Consider the following 8,040-nt stretch of genomic DNA (forward strand, 5'->3'; position numbering starts at 1 on the left):
GAACATATATAACACCTTTATATAAAATAAAAAGCAATGATTTTTATTATTGAGGTATAATTGACGTGTGAGTTTCAGATGTACAACATAATGATTTAATACTTTTATATATTGCAAAATGATCACCACAATAAGACTAGTTAACAGCTGTCACCATAGTTAGTTACATAATTTTTTTTTTCTGATGGGAACTTTTCAGATCTACTCTCTTAGCAACTTTCAAATATGCAATACAGTATTATTAGCTGTTGTGACCATGCTGTGCATTATATTCCCAGGACTTATTAATCTCTTAACTGGAAGTTTGCTTGTACCTTTGAATCCCCTTCACTCATCTCACCCATCCTCCACCCCTCACCTCTGGCAACCACCAATCTGTACCTATGAGTTTGTTTTTTTTGTGTTTTGGGTGTTTATTTTTAGATTCCCTGTATAAGTGCAATCATACGGTATTTGTCTTTCACCTTCTGACTTAGCAAAATATCTTCTAGATCTACCCTTGTTGTCACAAATGGCAAGATTTCATTCCTTTTTATGGCTAATATTCCATTTTATATATACACCACATCTTCTTTATCCATTCATCCATTGATAGTTCTAAGGTTGCTTTCATAACTTGGCTATTGTGAATAATGCTGCAGTGAACACAGGGATACATAAATCTTTTAGAATTAATGCTTTTGTTTTCTTCAGAAATACTAAGAAGTGGAATACCTTGATCATATGGTAGTTCCATTTTTAATTTTTGAAGAAACTCCATACTCTTTTCCATAGTGGCTATATAACATTCTCACCAACAGTGTACAAGAGTTCCCTTTTCTCTATAACCTTGCCTTAGAAGTTCAAAAACAGGCAAAAACCAATGTAAGGTGACAGAAATCAGGAATGTTATTGTCTCTGGGGAGCAGGTAGTAGTAGTGATTGAGAAAGGACCCAAGGGGGAACTTCTGGGGTGCTTGCCATAATCCATTTCTTTATTTGGGTATTGATTCCATGAATGTGTTTCCTTTGTGATAATTCATCAAGCTATACATGTTACATGTGACACTTTCCTGTATTTATATCATACTTCAATAAAGATTTATTTTAAACAAAATATTACTAAAATAAGATAAATTCTAACTAGGACTTTATTTTTAAGAATTATATTTTTGAAGCCCTTCCTTCCAAAGGAAGCATTTCTAGTAGCTCACAGAGATTGCACCAATAAAGAGTACAAATTGGGAATCAGGGTACCTATGTTCTAGTTCCGTTCTGACATAACTAGTTCTCTCACTAGAACAAATCATGTCAAATGCCTGGTCTTCATCTCTCCTTTGGTAAAAGAAGGTATTTAAGCTAATCCTTAACATTCTTCTCAACTTGAAAGTCTCGTGGTTCCAAACATCTCCCTAATTAGATGGGTATCAATTGCTGAGCCATGTGAGGGATACTCTTTCCTTCTAACCAAGTTACAGTAAAATCCAGACTATGGAGGGGGAAGGTTAGCATTAATAAGAACATATATGGTATGTTGGCAAAGGACTCATTTACAAAAGCACATGATATGTCTGAGACATGCAAAGTACAAAGATGAAATTTTTCTTCCTTCTCATGTGATCTTTTAAAATCCGAAATAGTATTTATAGATGCCCCCTTCCCAATGCCACTTCTGTTCAAAACATTTCTGACCTTTGCAAATGCAAGGCGTGGAACTCTGAATGTGACTTTAAAAATCAATTAGTAAAGACTACAATGATATTTACCCATGTAGTTAAAAAGAAAAGATCCTGAAAAAACTTTTTAAAGCAACCAGATAAACAACCTAATAAATAATGAAGGTCATGTTGACTGTAGAATAGACGTCCTTTCTAACTCTCCTAAGTAATCATTGCAGTCTAGCTGTTGTCTGATAAGAGAGTTAATTATCCCATATTTCATTTTTAAAATTAATTAATTAATTTATTTTTGGCCGCGTTTGGTCTTCGTTGCTGTGCGCGGGCTTTCTCTAGTTGCGGCGAGCGGGGGCTACTCTTCGTTGTGGCGCGCGGGCTTCTCATTGCGGTGGCTTCTCTTGTTGCAGATCACAGGCTCTAGGCACGCGGGCTTCAGTAGTTGTGGCGCGTGGGCTCAGTAGTTGTGCAGACTCTAGAGCGCAGGCTCAGTAGTTGTGGCGCATGGGCTTAGTTGCTCCGTGGCATGTGGGATCTTCCCGGACCAGGGCTTGAACCTGAGTCCCCTGCACTGACAGACGGATTCTTAACCACTGCGCCACCATATTTCATTTTTAAAAGCAACCTAAGATCTCAATTAAATACTCAAGATGGGGGAAAAAAAGTGTTTTTTTCTTTGTTTGTTTTCATCCATTTTCTTTGTGACATGAATGTGACAATTCGATGAGAGAAAAGTACCCCCCTTCCTAGTTCCCCGTGAAGTGCGTGCCCACTGCTGGGGGCTCCTCTGAGTTCTAACTCTTGCTGTAGCCTCACACGGTTGGAGAAGACAGCTAATTAATTTCACAGCTGTCCTAAATTTTCACAATGAGGTTACTGTCTGCCAAGGCAGTGTCTTCAAGACCGGGTCCTTGCTTCTCACACATACAGTGATTGGCCCTTTCAAATCTTTGAGCCAGTTTCTCAAGACCCAGTAGTGGGTGTGAAATGAATTTTACACGTTGCCAACTTACCTTACACATTTTCCTTTCAGCCTAATTATTTTAAAAATAATAATAATTTAAAAAGCTATTCAAAGAAGAACAGACTTTCAGCAACTGGCTTACCTGTCTCTCAAGCTGCAGGACACAGAGCAGATTCATACAGCCCTAAACTTAGGAAACTACAGCTCTACTGTTCCCTGTTCTTCATACAAATTCCTCATTAATTTTCTGTTCCTCCCTTTTCTTTCTAATCCCAGTTTTCTTTGCCTCCTCACCATGTCCTGTCATGAATGTGTTCAGTCTAAGTATTGCAAAAATATCGCCGGAAAATTTGGAGTAACTGCCACGGTTACTCCCAATTTCCTTACTAGGGTCATTCCAACACTTAGAGGATGATTGTGGCAGTTTCAGTTAATGGGGTGAGGGAGATTCAATATTTAATATTTCAGTTTTCAGGTGCACTTTTTTGGGAAATCTGAATAAGATTTGAGAACTGGAAAGGGCAGTATTAACCCCACTCAGGCAACTGCAACATCCAAAGATTGTCTGACTAGAAGTTTATCATGGTTTCTTTTTTTCCTGTTTCTATGGGAAAGAAAACTCCCTGGGAGACACTGAATTTAAAAGAAATGTTTAATATATAGGTGCTTCAAAAGTTGTATTAAAATTCATATTGTTAAATAATGCAAAAACACTCTGGCCAAGCATTTCTTAGTACTGTTTCTAAACAATAACTTAGTTACACACAGTTCAGCTGACTGTACCCCACTCTTAATTCTCATGCTAATGAGAAGTTAAAGCAGACTTACTTGAAAATCCACAGACATCTATAGTTTCACAACCAAATCTGTGTTAACAAAATAGAACACTAAGATAACTATAGATGGTGTAACTGGTTGTAATAAACTGAATGTTTATGTTTTGGAAAACAAGTCAGTTTTTGTCAAGGTTATATTTTTGGCAAGGACTATGTCATTTATAGAATAACAAACTCTTAGGAAAAAATTGAAAATTATTGATGGCCAAGCCTAACACAGAATACATCATTCAAGAATGTAAACCAATCCTACCTTCATTCCAGCCTGAAAAGTGAGTGAAGTCAGTTCATTCTATGTCCTAGAAGTCACTAGCTACATTGGCTCCCAGGATATCATTGTGTCTGACAGGTTCCTGCTAAATTTGAAGTTGTTATGAGATGCAAAGCCCTAACAGGAAGATGTGAATCAGCATACAGACCAGGATGAGACTGAAAGCTCTGTGAAGACACCTGCCCACTGATCAAAGACCAAGACACTCAGTCAGCATGCCGGATGGCCTGGGTGCCTGAGGGATATCATTGTAGTAATGAGTACCAATAAACCATTTTAAGGATTGTGAGAAAATCGAGTTTAGTAGCCAACCTGCACTGTGTGAATAACAGTCTGAAATCAAATAGTAAGCATAATTCCGTCATTAAGACCTCCACAGACAACCCGGTGGGTTTTCTTTCATCCCCGAAGGTCCGTTTTATGTTGCATAGGTGCTGCCTGAGTTTGAGTTTCATCTTCTTTTATTTCCGTTTTCCATCCTCTGATGGAGGCACTAATGAGCTATAAAAATAGCCAAGGGGCAGACAAGATAAGGGCAGAGAAATCAAGGACAAGGATAATCTACAAATGAAAAAATTACTCCCATAAAAACCAAGAGTTGGTTAGTGATGCCATGAAATAATGAAATTATCTCCAAAAATTCTGTTGCTGTTGTTTTTAAGGTACTGGAGAATACAAGGAATTCCTTAAGGTCTTTGGCACAGAAAACTCTCATGTTTCAGGAAACTTTGATTTTGGCTTCTCTTACAAAGGAAAATTGTCCATAGAAGAATGAATGAGTCTAGCTTGGCTATGGGATCTTGCAGTGATGAGCTTTATTTTCTGAAGGACCTAAATACTCTAAAGATTAAAATGTGAAGGAAACTGTGTACTAGGCTGGAGAAAAAAACATTGCAAAGACTTAGCTAAATGTCAACTGGAATATGGGAAACCTCGACAAGAAGAGTACAAATTCGACTGGAAAAGGGGTTTCACTTTCAAGACCATATTGTATACTTAGCCAATGTTGGGCACTGTCACGTGTTATCTAATTTAATCCTCCAAACAATCCAATGAGGTCACTGTTATTGCTATCTTTATGCAGATGACAAATTGAGACTGAGAAAGCCACCAACTTGCTCAGGATCACAATTAGGGAGTGTTAGAAAGAGCCTTTCTGACACGAGAGCCCTTACTCCTTTCTACTTCAGAGGAATCTCTCAGATTTAAGAACAAATCAAGAGTAGCTGGGAAGGAGGTAGATGACAGGGAAAAATGAGTTTCCCTGTGTATTTTAGTTGTTTGATCTAACAAAATAAGTTGGAAAATCCTTTGCACAATAAATTAGGGTTCATTAAAAATAAATTTACAGAAATTAATAACTGGATTTAAAAATAGGCTAAGGAGGACTTCCCTGGTGGCACAGTGGTTAAGAATCCGCCTGCCAATGCAGGAGACACGGGTTCAATCCCTGGTGTGGGAAGATCCCACATGCCACGGAGCAACTAAGCCCATATGCCACAACTACTGAGCTTGTGCTCTAGAGCCCATGAGCCACAACTACTGAGCCCACACGCCACAACTACTGAAGACCGTGCACCTAGAGCCTATTCTCCACAACAAGAGAAGCCACCGCAATGAGAAGCCCGCACACTGCAACGAAGAGTAACCCCCGCTCGCCGCAACTAGACAAAGCCCATGTGCAGCAACGAAGACCCAACGCAGCCAAAAACAAACAAACAAAAAACCCCCAAAATAAAAATAGGCTAAGGACTTGTATAGATGTTTCTCCAAAAAAGACATAAAGTGGCCAACAGATATATGAAAAAATGCTCAACATCACTAATAATCAGGGAAATGCAAATCAAAACCACGATGCAGTTATCATACCTGTTAGGATGGCTATCAACTACAACAACAACAAAAAGATAGCAAGTGAGGATATGGGAAAATGTGAATTGTTACATGGTTTTGACGGGAGGTAAAATGATGCAGCTGCTATGGAAAAGACTATGGAGGTTTTTCCAAAAATTAAAAATAGAATTATCCTATGATCCAGTAATTGCACTTCTGGGTATTTATCTAAAAGAACTGAAATCAAGTTCTCAAAATATTAGCACTCCTATGTCATTGCAGCATTATTCACTATTCAAAATTATATTGTGGAAATAGTTTAGATGTCCATTGACAAATGTATGGATAAGGAAAAACATGGTATATACCTATAATGGAATACTATTTAGCCTTAAAAAAGAAGAAAATTCTGCAATATGTGACAACACAGATGAAACTGGAGGACATTATGCTAAGTTAAATAATCCAGTCACAGAAAGACAAATACTGCATGATTCCACCTATATGAGGTATCTAAAGTAGTCACATTTATAAACTCAGAGTGTGGAGTAGTGATTGCCAGGGGCTGGGGGTTGGGGGGGAAATGAGGAGTATCTAATCAACAAATGTAAAGTTTCAGTTATGCAGGATAAATAAAGAGAGCTTACTTATTGTACAACATAGTCAACAATAATGTGTTGTACACTTAACAGACGAAATATCATATTGTGTTCTTACCACAATAAAATAAATATATGCTTGCATCCAGAAAAAAAAAAACTTTCTGGAAAGTGGAAATTATATTAAGTTTTTGTCACACCTAAGGAATATTTTGGTATTTGTGTTTATTATTATTATTCTTCTCACACTGCCTTATAGAGTACCTGCACAAAGTAAGTATTATTGATTGCTGAGAAGATGGAAACTAGATAGTGTCAGTAAGAAAAGATCTTTCTTATGATCTCCTGAGGAATTAGCCAGACTACTCATTTGTGTCCTGGTAGCTCTATCATGGTCAGAACTTCCACAGAATTCTGCTGACTTGCATTCTGGATAGGACACTATAGTACTACATCTTCTGTACCTCAGAAGCTCAAATTATTCTCCTAATAAAGGAGCTCAATGTGTAAATATATTAAGTAGGATACTATTCTATTTAGAGTGATTTTACATCACGACAGTTTATATTAATGAACTTGCACACATAGACCTGAACATAGAAATGAATTTCATGTTCTCACCAGTCTCAATCCCACATCCAAATTTTGATTATGTAGATAACATACTTAATTTAACTATCCACTTAATGTAATGGACAAGGCCATTTAATTTGGTATCATATAAGCCAAAGCTTAATGATTCAATCATTTTTGTTTGAACTGGATATACTGTTGTCAACAATGAGTTCCAAAATCAATAAAAATACTTCAAACATATACAGATATATGTGTATTTATAACACACATGCAAATATTCCTTTCACAATGGCCTCCCAAATTCTTTAACTCTCTCTCCTCAACAAAGAAACCAAAGCACAAAAACCTAATAGTTTTTCTCTAAATGAACTGAAATTGGATGGATATTCTGGCTTAGGATCTTTATCTGGGCAATGGTCTCAATATTGTCAATTAGAAGGAAGTGTCCCATCATAGTTTACCAGTCAAACATCTTTTTATTTATTTATTTTCAAGAGAACAAATCCACATTTTTATTTATTTACTTTTCAATAAGTTTAAATTCTTGAAGGGTACAACATCACTTCGGTTCTGTGTCCAATGGCCTTAGCAGGAAGATTACTTTGGAATTTGGCCTGAACCACACCACTGTTTCCATGAGCATGAGCTATCTTTCCCCACATTACTCTGGTTTTGTTAGGTTTTCCACCAGGAGTTACTATGTTGTTCTTTTCTTTGTACACATAGCACATCTCTTGTCTAGACAGAATTCAGTTTCATCTCGAGCATCTACACCTTCAATTTTCAGAAGAGTTGTGCGCTCCCTCTTGTTCCATAGACAGAGCTTATAGCCAGAAAAAATGGCCTTGGACCACAGCCTTCCAGACATATTTGTCATTTTAGAAGTCCTGTTCCCAGCAGGCCTCCACAGGCTTTAATATGGCTAAAAGAGCTACCACTAAAACATCTTAAAGTGATGCCTAATCATCAGAAAGTAAGTTCAATACACCAGCCTCAAATCAACCTTTTGTTTTGTCTTAATCCTTCATTGGACAAACCAGAAGTATCCAATATTTAAGTGCTTTGAACATAAAAGAGAAATTTCAAACTGAAAAAAAAGACTGAAGGAGACAAGGATAATTCAAGGGACAGAAAATAAAAAAAAAATTAGTACCTCAGACTCACTTAATGACATAGTGCATACATAGAACAAGAACAGCATGTTTGTTCAGTGAAAAAGGAAAAAATTCTGAGATTAAAATGATGATTGCAGAAGTCAATATAAATCCAAAGCAAGACTGAAGATAAAAAAGAAATGCAGTGTACAAGT

The 8,040-nt window shown here is 37.1% G+C and overlaps 1 pseudogene; it reads right to left on the minus strand.

Moving 5' to 3' along the window:
* Window positions 1-7,267: 7,267 nt before the first annotated feature.
* Window positions 7,268-7,636, minus strand: LOC132366326 (large ribosomal subunit protein eL33-like; annotated as a pseudogene).
* Window positions 7,637-8,040: the final 404 nt, after the last annotated feature.

The sequence above is a fragment of the Balaenoptera ricei genome, chromosome 5, assembly GCF_028023285.1.
Source record: "Balaenoptera ricei isolate mBalRic1 chromosome 5, mBalRic1.hap2, whole genome shotgun sequence".
In the NCBI taxonomy this organism is placed as follows: Eukaryota; Metazoa; Chordata; class Mammalia; order Artiodactyla; family Balaenopteridae; genus Balaenoptera; species Balaenoptera ricei.